This window comes from Pseudophryne corroboree, chromosome 7 (assembly GCF_028390025.1).
Source record: "Pseudophryne corroboree isolate aPseCor3 chromosome 7, aPseCor3.hap2, whole genome shotgun sequence".
Taxonomy (NCBI): Eukaryota; Metazoa; Chordata; class Amphibia; order Anura; family Myobatrachidae; genus Pseudophryne; species Pseudophryne corroboree.
This window is the reverse complement of record NC_086450.1, coordinates 179,590,856-179,611,469: the sequence shown is the minus strand read 5'-3', so window position 1 is coordinate 179,611,469 and position 20,614 is coordinate 179,590,856. Positions and strand designations below refer to the sequence as shown.

The window sequence follows — 20,614 nt, the reverse complement described above, 5'->3', positions numbered from 1 at the left end:
TATAAGCTTAGTTTCTCTCGCTAATAATTTTCATGTCCGCTCATGTTTATGGCTTATGGTTTCCTATGTGAAGCTTCATCAAGATATGTATATTATTCTTTTGTTTCTTAGACATTTTCTACCATAGTTCAGTTACTTACTATCGTGTGGTGGCGGTGTGGAGAAACTCACGACCTGTTAACGTACTTTCCCGTACTTCGTGACCATATGAACAAACTTTGAGGACAGTTTTATATACGGTACTATTCACTTATATTTTGCAAGATATAGCAGATGGGTGATAAGTTGCAGTTTTTATTTGTTTGTAATACTTTATTGTAATACTTTATATTTACCTCTGTCTTTCTGATCTCTTCTGTTATATTCAACTAATAGACCATATTTAGTTTAGTGGGGTCATCAAGATGTGGTCGATCTTCTCTCCTGAGAAGCTCTACCAAGATAGTGATCGCATGACTGTGATTATTTGGGGTGGCTGATGAGAAGCTATGTGTAAGTTGATGTGTGTAAGTGATAAACTGGTCGTTTTATCAGAATGTTCTTCTTATGCAGAGCCGGCCATATGCATAGGCAAACTAGGCAATTGCCTAGGGCATTTGATATGCCTAGGGGCATCAGCAGCTTCTGCTGATTAAAATGATATGCGGCATGCCTATATTCTGTGTGTAGCATTTCATATGCAGACACAGCCACAATCTCACACAGTATATAGGCATGCTGCATATCATTTTAATCAGCAGAAGCTGCTTGTGCATCCTAGCCACATAGCAATGCAAATAAGATGCATTTTTTTAAAAAAAGGTGCCCGACATTAGCATTGAGGCAAGATTTATGAGGACACATCTGTATCCAAGCAGAGGAAGAGGTCACAGTGTTAGTGGCAGTGTGAGTGCTGTGTGCATGTGAGTGGGTTGGTTGTGCAGTAGTGTTCAGAATATGTGTAAGGAGCATTATGTGTGTCATGTAAAAATTCATTAATAATGTGCAAGATATGTGTAAAGGGGCACTATGTGTGCCATTATGTGTATAAGGGCATTAATAATGTGCGGCATATGTGTAACAGGGTACTACTGTATGTGTGTCATTATGTGTACAGGGGCACTAATAATGTGCAGCAAATGTGTAGGGGGCACTATGTGTGTCATTATATGTATAAGGGCATTAATAATGTGCGGCATATGTGTAAGGGACATTATGTGCAAAAGGGCATTAATAAAGGTTGTCATAATGTGTAAGGCACAATATGTTTATAAGGACATTAATAATGTGTCTCATATGTGTAAGGGGCATTACTGTGTGGAATTATGTGTATAAGGTGCTCTACTATGTGGCATTGCGTATAGAAAGGGCACTACTGTGTCGTCTAATGTGAATAAAGAGCAATAGGGTGTGGTGTAATGTGAATAAGGAGCAATTCAGTGTGATGTAATTGTTACGATCCTGATGCTCAGGACTGGGGAGATCTTATGTAGTGAGTCCTGAGCACCAAGACGGAATGCTGGGATTGGGAAATGGGAAGGAAATAGCCCCTAGCACCCTACCTCCGTTGTCTTACCCGTGTTATCAATTCACGCCTGAACGACTATGGTTTCTTGGGTCCATGGCAGCCGCGTTTGAAGGGCGGATTAGGTCTGCCCAACTCCGATGCCCCCTCAGGTCTTAAAGAGAGACAAGGCGTGAACTGAGACAGGGTAATAACAAGGGGACCTCTAACTGAAACAACCACGCTAGGGGCTATAAACTACCTAAAAACTAAACGTATGTGCGGCATGCCGCCAAAGGAAAAGAACCACAAAGAAACCACTGTCCACTTCCCCACACGGCACCGCCAAGTTCCGGGGAGGACAGTGAAAGCGGAAACCTCCGCAAATGCACCAATTCACAGAGAAGTAAACACTAAGCGGCATAGGGCGCAACACGCGGCAGAAGCCGCTACTCATGAAACCGGGTGAGAACCCCAGATGACAGAAACAGGTTCGCAAGGACTAGAAGGATTCCCAGGACCGGCTTCGGACCTCCAAAGTACCAGAGGGCAGGGAACAAGATCCACCAAACACGGCTGACAGGAACAGAGTTCTGCAAGGCAGGTACAGCATACAAGAAGCTATCACCGGCGGGGCTGCAGTGTGCTGGCTCACATAAAAAGGCCCTGCTGGCCAATAACAGGAGGGCCAGCAGGACCAGCCCCCAGACCCTAATTACTAGTTGCCGTGCAGCTGCCCGAGCAACCTAATTAACTATTCTTAGCAACGGGGAACGCGGTTCACCTGTGGCGTCACCGTTGCTATGCACCCGGCGGCCCTGCACGCACGGCATCCTGCGTTGCCAGGGACCCGGTGGCTATCGTGTGCACGGCGTCCTGGCATTGCTAGGCGCCGTGCGGGGGACAGGGAAGGAGAGAGGCGCGGCGGCCGTGACCGCTGCTCAGTCAGGGCACGGCCGAAGACCGCCGCGCCTAACAGTACCCCCCCCCCTTGAGGAGGGGTTAAAGAACCCCTAGAGCCAGGTTTCTGAGGAAACTCCCGAAAGAATATCCTCTTAAGCTTAGGAGCATGTAAATCCTTATCCAACACCCAAGATCTTTCTTCAGGGCCATAACCTTTCCAGTGGACCAAAAAATAGAGCCGACCCTGAGAAAGCTTAGAATCTAAAACCTTCTCCACGAAGAACTCTTGTTGCCCCTGAACATCCACCGGAGATCTACCCTGGGAAGTCCTCCGAGGAAATCTCCTGGAAGAAAAATACTGTTTCAAAAGAGAACAGTGAAAAGTATTGCCAATTTTGAGAGATCTCGGCAAGCGTAGCCGAAAAGCAACTGGGTTGACCTTCTTAATGATAAGGAATGGTCCAATAAATTTGGGTCCCAATCTAGCCGAGGGTTGTCGGAGCTTGATGTTGCGAGTTGACAACCATACCTTATCTCCCACCTTAAAAGTGCAAGGACGTCGGAGCCTATCAGAAAATTTCTTTTCTCGGAAGGCAGCTTTTCTCAAGGAAGGTGCACCTTTCTCCAAATTGTTCTGAGATGGGAGGTTAAGGTCAACGAGGAGACTGGAGAATGAGGGAAAAAAGAGTTGGCTCTAGGATGAAAGCCAAAGACCGAAAAGAATGGGGACTCCTTGGTGGAAGAATGACAAGAGTTATTATAAGCAAATTCGGCTAAAGGAAGAAATTCAGACCAATCATTCTGGAGTTTGGCCGAATACAACCGTAAATATTGTTTTAATGACTGGTTAACTCGTTCGGTTTGTCCGTTAGATTGTGGATGGTACCCAGATGTTAAAGAGAGTTTCATATTTAATGAGGCAGAAAAACGTTTCCAGAAACGAGCAATGAATTACGGACCCCGATCAGAGACAATATCCCTGGGCAACCCATGGAGCCTGAACACATGACGGAGAAACAAGACTGCCAACCCTTGAGCAGAGGGTAATCGGGGAAGAGCAATGAAATGAGCCATCTTACTAAAACGATCTACTACCACCCAAATGACTCGAAATCCGTCTGAAAGAGGAAGGTCCACCACGAAATCCATGGATATATGTGACCATGGCCTGAGAGGAACGGCTAAAGGTACGAGTTGCCCGATCGGCAATGAACGAGGAACCTTATGCCATGCACAAACCTGACAGGAATGGACAAATTCCCTTACATCTTTAGAAAGACTAGGCCACCACACCGAGCGAGAGACTAACTCCAAGGTCTTAGTGATACCTGGATGACCAGAGACTTTGTTGTCATGAAACTCAGCTAAAACAGTGCCTCTCAGAAATTCAGGGACAAAGAGACGATCAGCAGGAGTAAGTTTAGGAGCCTGCTGTTGAAGCTGGACTAACTGAGTAAATAAATCCTGTGTGAGGCCTGCCCGGATGACAGATGATGGAACTATGGGGGTAGTAGCAGGATGGTTATTGTGAACCGGAAGAAAACAACGTGACAGGGCATCAGCTTTAGTATTTTTGGAACCGGGCCTGAAGGTGATAATAAACCTGAAACGAGTAAAAAACAATGCCCAACGTGCCTGCCGAGCATTAAGCCGTTTAGCTGACTCAATATACTGCAGGTTCTTATGGTCAGTAAACACTGTAATGGTATGCCTAGCTCCCTCCAGCCAATGCCTCCACTCCTCGAAAGCCCATTTAACTGCCAGCAATTCTCGATTACCAACGTCATAGTTGGATTCTGCGGAGGAGAATTTCCTGGACATGAAGGCACAAGGGTGTAATTCCTGAGACTCCGGATCTTCCTGAGATAGGATAGCCCCCACTCCAACCTCTGAGGCATCAACCTCAACAATAAAGGGGAGCTCCGGATTAGGGTGTCTGAGGACAGGAGCCGAGACAAAGGCCTGCTTTAAGGCCCGAAAGGCAGACTCGGCTGCAGGCGACCAATTGGAAGGGTCCGCTCCTTTTTTAGTCAATGCTACAATAGGAGCGACCAAATCAGAAAAGGTATGAATGAACCGCCTATAGTAGTTTGCAAACCCTAAAAAGCGCTGAATTGCTTTTAAATTTGTGGGTTGCGCCCAATTAAGGATGGCCTGGAGTTTTTTCGGTTCCATGAAAAATCCCTGGGGAGAAATAATATACCCCAAGAAGGACACTTCCGTGATGTGAAAATCACATTTCTCTAGTTTTGCGTATAAATGATTCTCCCGTAGTTTTTGAAGAACCAGACGCACATTGGCCCTCATTCCGAGTTGTTCGCTCGGTAAATTTCTTCGCATCGCAGCGATTTTCCGCTTAGTGCGCATGCGCAATGTTCGCACTGCGACTGCGCCAAGTAAATTTGCTATGAAGTTAGGTATTTTACTTATGGCTTTTTCTTCGTTCAGGCGATCGTAGTGTGATTGACAGGAAGTGGGTGTTTCTGGGCGGAAACTGGCCGTTTTATGGGTGTGTGCGGAAAAACGCTACCGTTTCTGGGAAAAACGCGGGAGTGGCTGGAGAAACGGAGGAGTGTCTGGGCGAACGCTGGGTGTGTTTGTGACGTCAAACCAAGAACGACAAGCACTGAACTGATCGCAGATGCCGAGTAAGTCTGGAGCTACTCAGAAACTGCTAAGAGGTGTGTAATCGCAATTTTGAGAATCTTTCGTTCGCAATTTTAAGAAGCTAAGATTCACTCCCAGTAGGCGGCGGCTTAGCGTGTGTAAAGCTGCTAAAAGCAGCTTGCGAGCGAACAACTCGGAATGAGGGCCCTGGGTAATATGTTGTTCCATAGACTCAGAATAAATCAAAATGTCGTCTAAATAAACGACAACGAACTTTCCAAGAAAGTCACGAAGAACATCATTAATGAGGTCTTGAAATACCGCAGGAGCATTTGACAGCCCAAAGGGCATCACCAGGTATTCATAATGACCCGACTGTGTGCTGAAAGCCGTCTTCCACTCATCCCCAGATCTTATTCGGATGAGATTGTAAGCTCCTCTAAGATCGATTTTTTAGAAGATAACGGCAGAGCGTAACTGATCAAAAAGTACTGAAATCAAAGGCAAAGGGTAGGTGTTTTTAACAGAAATTTTATTCAGTGCCCGAAAATCAATACATGGTCTGAGTGTGACCCATCTTTTTTCTCAACAAAAAAGAATCCTGCACTCAAAGGAGATTTCGAGGGCCTAATGAAGCCTTTTTTCAGGCTTTCCTGGATATAATTATCCATAGCCGTGGTTTCTGGCCCGGAGAGAGCATATAATCTCCCCTTAGGTAAAGTGGCCCCGGGAACTAAATCTATAGCGCAGTCATAGGACCGATGGGGAGGCAGAACGTCCGCATTACCCTTGGAGAAAACATCAGCAAAATCCTGATATTCCAAAGGAATAAGTTCTGGGGTAACTGCCGCAACCCGGACTGGATGGGAAATACACTCCTTAACACAAAAAGGACCCCATTGGAAAATCTCCCCAGACCGCCAATCTATGGTGGGATTATGAAAGGCAAGCCAGGGGTGACCCAAAACTACTGGAACTGACGGACAATGTGTAAGGTAAAATTCTATTTCTTCTGAATGTAGGGCCCCCACTGTCAGCAATACTGGAGGTGTGCGGTGAGTAATATCCCCATTGGAAAGCGGACCCCCATCCAAGCCGTGCATGGTGATACGTCTATCTAAGGGTATCTGCGGAACGCCTAAAGCCTTAGCCCAAGCTAAATCCATAAAATTTCCTGCAGCTCCACTGTCGACGAAGGCCGACACCAACGAACTGAGGCTGCCAAAGGAAATCTTTACCGGAACTAATAGAGAATTATTTGAGGAGATTAACTGCAGACCCAAGTGAACCCCCTCACAATTCACTTGGTCAGAGCGTTTCCCGGCTTGTTCGGGCAGTTACGTGCAATATGTCCCTTACCACCACAATACAAACAAAGACCAGAACTTAACCTTCTGGTTCTTTCCTCTGGGGACAGCCGGGAGAGACCCATTTGCATGGGCTCCTCGACGTCCTCAGGAAAAGTATATACACATGGATTAGGCCTAAAAGTTGTTCCTCTTTCAGCCCTCCGCTCTCGGAGATGACGATCAATTTTAATAGCGAGCTCCATGAGTTTGTCTAGAGTCTCAGGAGCAGGGTACTGAAGGAGACTATCTTTAATAACTTCCGACAAACCGAGGCGAAACTGACTGCGCAGGGCCGGGTCATTCCAGCCACAGTCGTTCGACCAACGGCGAAATTCGATACAATACACCTCTGCTGGATTTTTGCCTTGCTTAAGGGCACGCAGGTGACTCTCAGCTGATGCTTCTCTATCTGGGTCGTCATATAAGAGGCCTAAGGATTTAAAAAAGGCGTCTACTGATAACAAAGCAGCATCATCCGCTCTTAGCCCAAACGCCCAGGTCTGTGGATCACCCTGAAGTAGAGACATCACAATCCCGACCCGCTGAGACTCAGTACCAGAGGAACGGGGCCTTAAACGAAAATAAAGCTTACAAGCTTCCTTAAAATTAAAAAAATCCTTTCAGTTACCCGAAAAACGGTCAGGTAAATGCATCTTTGGTTCTGGAACCATACTCGGGGAGGCTCGCAAAAGATCTTCCTGCGATCTCACCTGAAGAGTAAGGTCCTGAACCATCTGAGTTAATTCCTGTACTTGGTTAACCAAAAGCTGACTGGGGTTTGACCCTAAACCTGCCGGATTCATGAGGCCGAATTTCTAGGCCCACCAATACAACGGAAAAAATTAAACCCCCTTTTTTTTTTTTTTTTGTGGGCCGGTGATAATGTTACGATCCTGATGCTCAGGACAGGGGAGATTTTATGTAGTGAGTCCTGAGCACCAAGACTGAATGCTGGGATAGGGAAATGGGAAGGAAATAGCCCCTAGCACCCTACCTCCGTTGTCTTACCCGTGTTATCAATTCACGCCTGAACGACTATGGTTTCTTGGGCCCATGGCAGCCGCGTTTGAAGGGCGGATTAGGTCTGCCCAACTCCGATGCCCCCTCAGGTCTTAAAGAGAGACAAGGCGTGAACTGAGACAGGGTAATAATGAGGGGACCTCTAACTGAAACAACCACGCTAGGGGCTATAAACTCCCTAAAAACTAAACATATGTGCGGCACGCCGCCAAAGGAAAAGAACTACAAAGAAACCACTGTCCACTTCCCCACACGGCACCGCCGAGTTCCGGGGAGGACAGTGAAAGCGGAAACCTCCGCAAATGCACCAATTCACAGAGAAGTAAACACTAAGCGGCATAGGCCGCAACACGCGGCAGAAGCCGCTACTCACGAAACCGGGCGAGAACCCCAGATGACAGAAACAGGTTCGCAAGGACTAGAAGGATTCCCAGGACCGGCTTCGGACCTCCAAAGTACCAGAGGGCAGGGAACAAGATCCACCAAACACGGCTGACAGGAACAGAGTTCTGCAAGGCAGGTACAGCATACAAGAAGCTATCACCGGCGGGGCTGCAGTGTGCTGGCTCACATAAAAAGGCCCTGCTGGCCAATAACAGGAGGGCCAGCAGGACCAGCCCCCAGACCCTAATTACTAGTTGCCGTGCAGCTGCCCTGCTGCACGAGCAACCTAATTAACTATTCTTAGCAACGGGGAACGCGGTCCACCTGTGGCGTCCCCGTTGCTATGCACCCGGCGCTCCTGCACGCACGGCGTCCTGCGTTGCCAGGGACCCGGCGGCTATCGTGCGCACGGCGTCCTGGCGTTGCTAGGCGCCCTGCGGGGGACAGGGAAGGAGAGAGGCGCGGCGGCCGTGACCACTGCTCAGTCAGGGCACGGCCGAAGACTACCGCGCCTAACAGTAATGTGAATAAGGGGCTCTACTGTTAGGAGTAATGTTTATAATGTAAAGTGATACTACTGTGGGATGTAAAATGAATTATGGACACTATCGCATTATCAAATGTGAATAAAGTTGCAATACTATGTGGTGTAATTGGAATTGGGGTTACTATTGTGTGGCCATGACCCTTGCCAGCAAAAACACACCCCTTTTTGTGCTGTGCGCCAAATGTGCGAACTGTTCCTATTTAAAATATAGGGGGTACAAACACCAAAATAAGGACTGCTATGGGTGAGGGGTGAAGGTGCTGGGAAAGAGGTGCAAGGTCAGAGGCGGAACCAGCGGTGGTGCTAGGGGGCACCAGCCAAAATCTTGCCTAGGGCATCATATTGGTTAGGGCTCTGTTCTTATGTTTTCGTATTTGTTGTTAACATTTGTTTTTCTGTGTTTGCTGTGTTTTCCTTCCCTCCCCTTTCCCCATGGATGACGAGACTTTTGCCTTTTATAGCAACCTGTGCCTTGGCGAGTGGATGTCTTTCGGGCATAATTCTGTCCCTATTTCTACTTTTCATGGCTAGATGTCTACCCTTAAAATATGTAGCTGCAACGTGGGAGGAATTAACTCCCCACAGAAGAGAAAAAAGATACTTTTATGTTTGAAGAAGCTACATTTAGACTTGGTAATATATCAGGGATATATCCCCTTTATTACTCCCCGAAATTCACAAACTCAACGTCTTAGGTTGGAAGGTGTTAGTGTCTGCTTCTTTTTCTAAAAAGGCCAGAGGTGTAGTGATTTTAGCTAGACAGCATCTGCCTATTGATATTAAACTGGTATCCGCAGACGCAGATGGTAGATGGGTATTGTGCCAATTAATTATATATGACAAACAAGACTATACGTTGTGTAATATATACACTCCAAATGTCTACAGCAAGTGTTTTCCGTAGTCCATTCTCACTATGCTCACGCCTCTAGCGGACTCCCCACTTATTATATGTGGAGATTGGAATATTATATCCTCCAAATATTTAGATAAACAATTTCCGAAAGAACATGGAGGTAACCCGTCTAAATTGGGGGTGCTAGAAGATTACGGCTGTTAGACATTTGGAGAGTCATGCACTCGACTGAACAGGATTTTCTTTGCTTGTCCGCAACGAGGGGAATGTTGTCACGTATAGACTATATACTTTTCTCTTACGTCCTAGAGGATGCTGGGGTCCACATTAGTACCATGGGGTATAAACGGGTCCACCAGGAGCCATTAGCACTTTAAGAGTTTGAGAGTGTGGGCTGGCTCCTCCCTCTATGCCCCTCCTACAAGACTCAGTTTAGAAAATGTGCCCGGAGGAGCCGGTCACAGCTAGGGAAGCTTTACAGAGCTTTTCTATAAAAGTTTAATTTTAGAGTTTTTTAATTTTACAGGGAGGCTGCTGGCAACAGCCTCCCTGCAGCAAGGGACTAAGGAGGGGAGCAGTGTCCACCCTGCGGGGTCTGAGCCACTGTCTCCGCCGACTGGACACTGAGCACCAGAGGGGTCGGATCGCTCCTCGCCACAGGGGATTGCTCGCCCCAGCAGCATGCCGCCACAGAGCTGAAGAAGTGATGAATGAGACACCGACCCCCTAAGCAAGCAGGGGGCCGGTGTGAAGATGGCGGCAGTGGGGAGGGAGAGCAGTATTAACTGCGCTCTGGGGATGACTCAGTGGTACATGGTGCGGCGCTGTGAGGGGCGCCCTGGGCCAGCGCTTACCCCCTACACTAATTCCTCAGGCTAGTATTATCCATTCAGCGCCATTCAGAGGGCGGAGCTTCTCCTCAGAGCGGACCCATCAACGTTTCAGCGCCATTTTCCAGCGCTGAGAAGGACAGCAACTCCAGCTATCTGTACACGGTACCAGGGGGTTGTAGAAGGGGGGTGGAGGCTGTAATACGACTGTGTATCCTATTAAGGTGAACAGTCAGCGCTGATAAGGGGTCTCCCTTTGGTAAAAGCGCTGTGTGTGGGTTGGCTCCAATCTCTGTGTCTCTCTTGCCATTCTTGGGGGGGAAACTCTGTCTGCCCTCACCTGTGTGTGTGTGTGTAGTGTTTGGTGGTCTCCTTTACCTATGTCCAGGGACACTGTGTCATATGCTGCAGAGGATTTATCCTCCCAGGATAATCCCATTCCATGTAATCAGGATAGCACTGGTTTAGTACAGATACCAACAAGGGAACGTGAGTGGTTTTCCTCTATCAAATCTTGGATTTCTCAGATTTCTGACAGGGTTGCAAGTAATGAATCTGTAACCCAGGTATTACAGAGCTCTATGGCAGTATGGCCGGTTTCTGGTACCTCAGGACGCTCCGCTATATACCCCCATAAGCGTGCGCTTGTACATGTCACACAAGACGACATGGATACCAATTCTGACACCACAGACGGTGATGTCAGAATTGCAAAGGGGGTGCAATTGTTGATAGAGGCTATCAGGGATGTGTTGAATGTTAATGATACCACACCTGGGCAGGTTGAGGAGGCTTTTTTCACTGAAAATAAAAAAGGCCTCGCTAACCTTCCCTGCGTCAAAGGAATTGAATGCTATATTTGAGAAAGCATGGGAAAGCCCTGAGAAAAAATTCCAGGTCCCTAAAAGGGTACTGGTGGCGTTTCCTTTCCCTGAGGAGGATAGGAAAAAATGGGAAAACCCGTCGATTGTTGACGCCTCTGTGTCCAGACTCTCAAAGAAGGTGGTTTTGCCTGTTCCAGGATCTACCGCCTTAAAGGAGCCGGCTGATCAAAAAATTAATAGCACACTTAAATCAATATATACTGCTTCAGGGGCCATATTACATCCCACTATTGCTAGTGCATGGATTGCAAAGGCAATAGTAAAGTGGTCGGCTACCTTACTAGAGGATTTGGATGCGATAGATAGGGATGATGTTGCATTACGCAACATACATGATTCAGCAGGTTTTATGGTAGAATCCATAAAAGACCTGGGTTCCATGGCTGCAGAAATCTCTTCCATGTCTGTTTCAACTCGTCGGGGACTGTGGCTGCGCCAGTGGTCGGCCGGCGCGGAATCCAGAAAAAGTGTGGAATCCCTACCCTACACAGGTCAGGCTCTCTTTGGGAAGCTCTAGACGAGTGAATATCCACGGCTACAGTGGATAAGTCTCCGTTTTTTCCCTCAGCAGCACCTGCTCCGAAGAAATCCTTCTCTTCATCTGCTACGCAGCCCTTTCGGCCTAACAAGCCTAGAAAAGCCAGACCGTCCAATACCTTCTTTACGGGAGGTCGAGTTAAGTCCAAAAAACCTGCCGCTGAACAAAAGCCTGCATCAGGTACGCCAAAGTCCTCCGCATGACGGTGGACCACGCGGCCTGGAGGTGGGGCCGGTGGGAGCGAGACTCAGGCACTTCAGTCACGTCTGGGTATCGTCCACCTGGATCCCTGGGTGCTAGATATTGTATCCCAGGGATACAGGCTGGAATTTCAAAGTCCCCCTCCTCATCGTTTTTTCAAATCAGGCTTACCAACTCAGTTGGCAGACAGCACCGTACTACAAGAAGCTGTCCAAAAGCTGGTGGAGGCACAGGTCATTGTGCCAATTCCTCCCCCTGCGCAGGACACAGGTGACTATTTGAACCTTTTCGTGGTCCTGAAACCGGATGGTTTGGTCAGGCCCATTCTGAACCTAAAATCATTGAACCCCTTTCTAAAGGAGTTCAAGTTCAAGATGGAGTCTCTCAGGGCGGTGATACCAGGTCTGGAAGAGGGGGAATTCCTGGTATCACTGGATATCAAGGATGTGTACCTCCACATTCCGATCTGGCTGTCGCATCAGGCTTATCTCCATTTCGCATTGCAGGCCCTGCCATTCGGCCTCTCCACAGCAACAAGGGTGTTTACCAAGGTGATGGCAGAAAGGATGGTTCTCCTACGCAAACAAGGGGTGAACATCATTCCATATCTGGACGATCTGCTGATAAAGGCATCGTCCAAGGAGAAGCTGCTGCAGTCCATTGTTCTCATAACACACCTCCTGAAGAGTCATGGTTGGATTCTGAACCTTCCGAAATCACATTTGGAACCAACCCAGAGGTTGTTCTTTCTGGGAATGATCCTGGACACAGAAGTGCAGAAGGTGTTTCTACCGCAGGAAAAGGCGTTGGTGATACAAACTATGGTCCGGGATGTCCTGAAGCCAGCCCGGGTGTCGGTTCATCAATGCATTCGCCTGTTGGGAAAGATGGTGGCCTCTTACGAGGCTCTCCAGTATGGGAGGTTCCACGCTCGGACCTTCCAACTGGATCTCCTGGACAAGTGGTCCGGATCTCATCTCCACATGCACCAAAGCATTTGTCTGTCGCCGAGGGCCAGGATTTCGCTCCTCTGGTGGTTATAATTACCTCACCTTCTGGAGGGCCGCAGGTTCGGGATTCAGGAATGGGTCCTTCTAACCACAGATGCGAGCCTTCGGGGCTGGGGAGCAGTCACTCAAGGAGTAACCTTCCAAGGATGGTGGTCAAGCCTGGAAGCCAGCCTGCCCATCAACATCCTGGAACTAAGAGCCGTCTACAACGGTCTACTTCAGGCGGCCCCTCTTCTAAGAAATCGGGCCATTCAAGTGCAGTCGGACAATGTAACAACAGTGGCTTACATAAACCGACAGAGCAGAACGAAGAGCAGAGCGGCTATGCCAGAGGTGACAAGAATACTCCTCTGGACGGAAAAACATGCATTGGTGCTGTCAGCCATCTTCATTACGGGAGTAGACAACTAGGAAGCAGACTTCCTCAGCAGACACGATCTCCATCCAGGACAGTGGGGTCTCCATCTGGAGGTATTGAAGGAAATAACAGACCTTTGGGGATTACCCCAAATAGACATGATGGCCTCTTGTCTCAACAAGAAGCTATTGCGTTATTGTTCCAGGTCGAGGGACCCACAGGCAGTGGCAGTGGACGCCGTGTTGTCTCCGTGGGTGTTCCAGTCATTGTACATGTTTCCACCACTCCCACTCATCCCAAGAATCCTAAAGCTCACAAAGGTTCAAGCGATCCTCATTGCCCCAGACTGGCCAAGAAGGGCTTGGTACGTGGACCTTCTGAATCTACTGCAAGAAGATCCGAGCCCTCTTCCTCTTCCGAAGGACCTGCTGCAGCAGGGGCCGTTCGCCTATCAAGACTTACCGCGGCTACGTTTGACAGCATGGAAGTTAAGAGTCTGATACTTGCTTGGAAGGGCATTCCGAAGAAGGTCATTCCTACCCTCATCCAGGCTAGGAAAGGGGTAACGTCTAAACATTACCATTGTATTTGGAAGAAATATGTCTCTTGGTGTGAGTCCAAGAAGTTTCCTACGGTGGAGTTTCAACTCGGACGTTTTCTCCTCTTCCTGCAAGCAGGTGTGGATATGGGCCTGAGGTTAGGATCTGTGAAGGTCCAGATTTCGTCCCTATCCATTTTCTTTCAGAAACAATTGGCTGCCCTCCCTGAGGTTCAGACTTTTTTGAAGGGGGTTCTGCACATCCAACCTCCCTTTGTACCGCCTACGGCGCCTTGGGACCTTAACCTGGTGTTGCAGTTCCTCCAGTCGTATTGGTTTGAGCCTCTACAGCAGGTTGAGGTCAAATTTCTTACATGGAAGGCAGTCACATTGTTGGCCTTAGCTTCTGCTAGACGCGTGTCCGAATTGGGGGCTTTATCCTGTAAAAGCCCTTACTTGATCTTCCACGAAGATAGAGCTGAGCTCCGGACATGTCAGCAGTTTCTTCCGAAGGTTGTGTCGGCTTTTCACATCAACCAACCTATTGTGGTGCCAGTGGCTACTGACTCCTCAATTACATCAAAGTCCTTGGATGTTGTAAGGGCTCTGAAGATATATGTGAAGAGAACTTCTCGTCACAGAAAGTCGGACTCTCTGTTTGTCCTGTATGATCCCAAGAAAATTGGGTGTCCTGCTTCTAAGCAGACTATTTCTCGCTGGATTCGGTTCACTATCCAGCACGCTTATTCTACGGCAGAAATGCCGTGTCCAAAATCTGTTAAGGCCCACTGTACTCGTAAGGTGGGGTCTTCCTGGGCGGCTGCCCGAGGTGTCTCGGCAGTGCAACTTTGCAGAGCTGCAACTTGGTCTGGGTCGAACACGTTTGCAAAGTTTTACAAGTTCGATACTTTGGCCTCTAATGATCTGAAGTTCAGTCAATCAGTTCTGCAGGAGCCTCCGTGCTCTCCCTCCCATTCTGGGAGCTTTGGTACATCCCCATGGTACTTACGTGGACCCCAGCATGCTCTAGGATGTAAGACGCTCTAAGGCAGACTTCCTCCATTTCAAACTTATGCTTTCATCCTTCAGTGCTGCCCTTTCTCTTGCTAAACAGTCATACTTCAAGAACCTCATCTCCTCCCAGTCTTCCAACCCCCGGCGCCTCTTTGCCACTCTCAACTCACTCCTCTGCCCACCTCCACCTCGTCTCCCTTCCTCACTCTCTGCTCTTGACTTTGCCACTTACTTTACATCCAAAATTGACTCCATACGTCAGGACATCACATCACACCAGACCATCAGTAACCAGCCTTCTCCCATCCCTTACCAACCCTCCCCATCCCTCGCACCAACTCTGTCATCTTTCTCCCATGCATCTGGAGAGGAAGTCATGGCCCTCATTCGTTCCTGTCCCCTCACCACCTCCCCACTTGACCCTATCCCCTCCCGCCTCCTCCGCTACCTCTCTTCTTCTGCTTGTTCCCATCTTTCCCACCTTCTCAATCTCTCCCTATCATCAGGCACTGTCCCCTCTGCCTTCAAGCATGCACTCATCTCTCCTATTCTTAAAAAACCTACCCTTGATCCAAACACTCTCTCCAACTACCGACCCATCTCTCTCCTCCCTTTTGCCTCCAAACTCCTTGAGCGTATTGTCTACAACCGCCTTACTTCCTTTCTTTCCTCACACTCACTGCTTGACCCATTCCAATCTGGCTTCCGTCCTCTCCACTCCACTGAAACTGCCCTAACAAAAGTATGCAATGACCTCCATGCTGCTAAATCTAAGGGACACTACTCTCTACTTATTCTACTTGATCTCTCTGCTGCTTTTGACACTGTGGACCATCCTCTCCTACTGCAAATCCTTCATTCCATTGGTCTGCGTGACACTGCCCTCTCTTGGTTGTCGTCCTACCTTTCTGACCATTCATTCTCTGTCTCCTCTCATGACTCCACCTCCCCCTCACTTCCACTAACTGTAGGGGTACCCCAAGGTTCTGTCCTTGGTCCTCTTCTCTTCTCTCGCTATACGTCCTCACTAGGTAAGCTCATTAGTTCTTTTGGTTTCCAATATCATCTCTATGCTGATGACACTCAAATCTATCTTTCCTCTCCAGACCTCTCCCCTACTCTCCTCACTCGTATCTCCAACTGTCTCTCTGCTATCTCTTCCTGGATGTCCCAGCACTTTCTTAAACTTAACATGTCTAAGACCGAGCTGATCATCTTCCCTCCCTCCCGCATAACCTCACCTCCTACAATCTCATTAGCTATTGATGGCACTACTATCTCCTCTACCCCCCAAGTGCGCTGTCTTGGAGCAATCCTTGATTTCTCCCTCTCCTTCAAACCACACATTCAGCACCTCTCACAAACCTGCCGTTTTCATCTAAAAAATATTTCCAGGATCAGACCCTTTCTGACCCAGGATGCTACTAAGACTCTTATCCACTCACTGGTCATCTCCAGACTGGACTACTGTAATCTCCTCCTGACTGGCATTCCTGACAAATACCTCTCTCCACTCCAATCTATCCTCAATGCTGCTGCCCGGCTCATTTTCCTCACCAAACGCACTACGTCCACCTCTCCTCTCTTACTAGACCTTCACTGGCTCCCCTTCCCTTTCAGAATCCATTTCAAGCTTCTCACACTTGCTTACAAAGCCCTCACCCACTCCTCTCCCATCTACATCTCTGATCTTATCTTGCTTTACACTCCCACCCGTCCTCTACGCTCTGCTAATGCTCGCCGACTCTCCTGCCTACGGATTACTTCCACCCACTCCTACCTCCAAGATTTTTCACGTGCTGCACCACTTCTCTGGAATTCCCTACCTCTCCCCCTCAGACTCTCCACCTCTCTACAAAACTTCAAACGGGCTCTCAAGACCCACTTCTTCACCAAACCCAGCCAAATCTCATCCTAAACCTCTGTTCCACGCTCTCTATATACCCCATCTGTCTCACCCCTGTCTGTCTACCCCTCCCCTTTAGAATGTAAGCTCTCACGAGCAGGGCCCTCTTCCCTCATGTGCTTAACCTTTTCTTACTTTAATAATCTTCAGCTGCACCAAATCCAGCAGTCTTCTGCCACCTGATACTTATTACAGTGTCATCTGCTGATGTAGCTATGTTTATTTACCCTGTACTTGTCCTATATTGTCGTCAACTGTAAGTTGCTGTTTTCCTGTTTGATTATTTGTTTATGTACTCTGTAATTGGGCGCTGCGGAACCCTTGTGGCGCCATATAAATAAAGGATAATAATAATAATAAAAGAGAAAATAGGATTTTGGTTACCTACCGGCAAATACTTTTCTCATAGTCCGTAGAGGATACTGGGCGCCCGCCCAGCACTTCATTTTCCTGCAAATGTTTTTTGGTTCAGTACAACTTCATTTTAGTTGAGTACTGCATTGTTACTTGGTAAGTAATGTTTCAGCGGTTGCTGAGTGTTCAAGCTCAGTTAGCTTGACGTGCCTTGTATGTGTGAGCTGGTATGAATCTCGCCACTATCTGTGTAAAATCCTTCTCTCGAAGATGTCCGTCTCCTCAGGCACAGTTTCTAGACTGAGTCTGGTAGGAGGGGCATAGAGGGAGGAGCCAGCCCACACTCTCAAACTCTTAAAGTGTCAATGGCTCCTGGTGGACCGGTCTATACCCCATGGTACTATTGTGGACCCCAGCATCCTCTACGGACTACGAGAAAAGGATTTACCGGTAGGTAACCAAAATCCTATTTTATCTGAATTTATGGTAGCCAAAATTATCCGCTCTGAGATTGAATCTATATCTTTGACAGACCATGCGATGATCTGGATGGAGCTTCAAATTACACCTGTACAGAACAATTTTATTTCCTGGCGCTGCCCCCTTGCACTTGCTACGTCCCCTAATTTCAGACAGAAGGTCCAAGATAGCTGGGATGATTTTGCTTTCCACAACTCTGATATACAAAACACTAACCCCCTTCTCTATTGGCAAGCCTCTAAAGCCATGATTAGGAGAAATATCATTGGCCCTCATTCCGAGTCGTTCGCTCGGTATTTTTCATCGCACCGCAGTGAAATTCCGCATAGTGCGCATGCGCAATATTCGCACTGCGACTGCGCCAAGTATCTTTGCTATGAAGATAGTATTTTTACTCACGGCTTTTTCCTCGCTCCGGCGATCGTAATGTGATTGACAGGAAATGGGTGTTACTGGGCGGAAACACGGCGTTTTATGGGCGTGTGGCTGAAAACGCTACCGTTTCCGGAAAAAACGCAGGAGTGGCCGGAGAAACGGGGGAGTGGTTGGGCGAACGCTGGGTGTGTTTGTGACGTCAAACCAGGAACGACAAGCACTGAACTGATCGCACAGGCAGAGTAAGTGTGGAGCTACTCTAAAACTGCTAAGTAGTTTGTGATCGCAATATTGCGAATACATCGGTCGCAATTTTAAGATGCTAAGATACACTCCCAGTAGGCGGCGGCTTAGCGTGTGTAACTCTGCTAAATTCGCCTTGCGACCGATCAACTCGGAATGAGGGCCATTGTCCATTCCACAACAACTAAAAAATCCTTATTGATTGATTACATTGAGGCACAACAAACCCTTACGAGTGCATTTAATAGTTTTATACATTCTCCCTCCCAGAATACTAAATTGGAATATACAACTGCAAAGATATCGGTGGTCATTCCGAGTTGTTTGCTCGTTGCCGTTTTTCGCAACTGAGCGATTAGGCAAAAAATGCGCTTGCGCATGGTACGCAGCGCGCATGCGCTTAGTTATTTAACACAAAACTTTGGAGATTTACACAGGCTCGAGTTACATTTTTTCAACGCTCGAGTGATCGTAGTGTGATTGACAGGAAGTGGGTGCTTCTGGGCGGCAACATGGCGTTTTCAGTGAGTGTGCTAAAAAACGCAGGCGTGCCAGGTAAAAACGCAGGAGTGGCTGGAGAAACGGGGGAGTGGCTGGCCGAACACAGGGCGTGTTTGTGACGTCAAAGCAGGAACTAAACGGACCGAGCTGATCGCAGTCTAGGAGTAGGTCAGGAGCTACTCAGAAACTGCAAGGAATTATTTAGTAGCAGTTCTGCTAATCTTTCGTTCGCTATTCTGCTAAGCTAAAATACACTCCCATAATGCTCCCTGTAGTAGTGGGACTTTACACACGTAACACCCCCCTGCAGTAGTGATGTTTACACACGCCCCCTGTACCAGTGATACTTATACAAGACGCAGTGACGCTTACACACGTAACGCCCCCTGTACCAGTGATGCTTATACAAGACGCAGTGACGCTTACACGCATAACACCCCCTGCAGCAGTGACGCTTACACACGTAACGCACCCTGTAGCATTGACACACACGTAACGCACCCTGTAGCAGTGACGCTTGCACATGTAACACCCCCTGTACCAGTGACGCTTACACACGTAACGCACCCTGTAGCATTGACACACACGTAACGCACCCTGTAGCAGTGACGCTTGCACATGTAACACCCCCTGTACCAGTGACGCTTAGACACGTAATGCCTCCTGTACCAGTGACGCTTACACACGCAACACCCCTGTACAAGTGACGCTTACACACATAACGCCCCCTGCAGCAGTGACGCTTACACACGTAACACACCCTGTAGCATTGACATTTACACACGTAACGCCCCCTGTACCAGTGATGCTAACACACGTAACGCCCGCTGTACCAGTAATGCTTGCACACGTAACGCCCCTTATACCACTGACGCTTATACAACAAGAAGCAACGCCCCCTGAAGCAGTAACGCTTACACACATTATACTACACAGTCACACATACACCACATACACATAAACATACACACACATGTACATACTGGGGGTCATTCCGAGTTGATAGCAAGTAGCAACTTTTTGCTGCCCGTGCGATCAACTCGACGCCGCCTATGGGGGAGAGCTTTTTTGCATAGCAAGGCTGCGATCGCTTGTGCAGCCCTGCTATGCAAAAAAGTTTTGTGTAGAACTAGACCAGGGTAATAGTTACTTACCCTGTGCGATCGATCCAGCGATGCAGGTCCCGGAATTTACGTCAGACATCCGCCCTCCAAACGCCTGGACACGTCTGCGTTCGCCGAACCACTCACAGAAAACGGTCAGTTGATGGCCTGGAATGCCTTCCCCCTGTCAATCTTCTTGCGGTCACCGCTGTGACCGCTTTCTTGGTTCGCGGTGTCGCTGCCTGGCGACGGCTGTCACTGCCTGGCGACGGCTGTCGCCGGACAACAACACGCCTGTGCAATGCAGCCGCCGCGCATGCGCAGTTCCAACCTGATCGCACGGCTGCGAAGAAGTGCAGCGTGCGATCGGGTCAGAATGACCCCCACTGTACATACATATAGTCACACACACATACACACACACACACACACACACACACACACACACACAAACACTTTCCAGCCACTTACATAAAAAAGTCTGGAAACTTGGTCCTCCTGTGATGCAGGCTGCAGCCTGGTCCCGTGTAGCTCCGCCCCTTATTCCCATGAAGCTCTGCCCCCTTTTAGATCCACCCAGCACACTGTGGAGGTAGAGGGTGCATTGAAGGGGGGAGATAAGCAATCGTGAGGCACTATGGAAGTCTGTTTCCAAGTCCAGCAGGCAGGAGTGCACCAAGCACACAGCCGCCTTGTTTGCCAGCCAGGCCACGCCCCCCTTCCAGCACTCTGTGAGGAGGCTTCACGATGACGGCGCCGCTGCCTGTCATAGAGATTGACAGGTGTAGCAGCCGACATCAGCAGGGCAGGGGAACTCAGCACAGGGATGCAGAGCAGGGAGAGCGCCTCTCTCCCCCCTGGCGCCTACCTGCACTCAGGGGTGTATCTTCCTATTGGCCAGGGGATAGAATAGTAGTAGTTCACACTACATCCCTTAGCAGTGTTCATCCACTGCCGGACTCTCAGAAGCGTATTGCACTCTGACATTCTCTGTGGCTACAGTCACAATGATGGTGAATACAGCCGGGGAGCGAGGCACTTCCAGGTATGGGGAGGGGCAAGGCACCTCCTCTTTCTCATCCGCTCCCCTTCTCATTGGTCCCACGTGGTCTGTCACCAAACAGCAGCCA

The 20,614-nt window shown here is 48.6% G+C and overlaps 1 long non-coding RNA gene across 1 annotated transcript in view; it reads left to right on the top strand.

Annotated features, from left to right (window-relative positions):
* The window catches only part of LOC134943490 (uncharacterized), a 139,081-nt gene that overhangs the window by 31,777 nt on the left and 86,690 nt on the right, over window positions 1-20,614 (top strand). The window contains exon 5 of the long non-coding RNA XR_010181568.1: window positions 112-239. This is a non-coding gene — a long non-coding RNA (uncharacterized LOC134943490). The remainder of the gene's footprint in view (window positions 1-111; window positions 240-20,614) is intronic.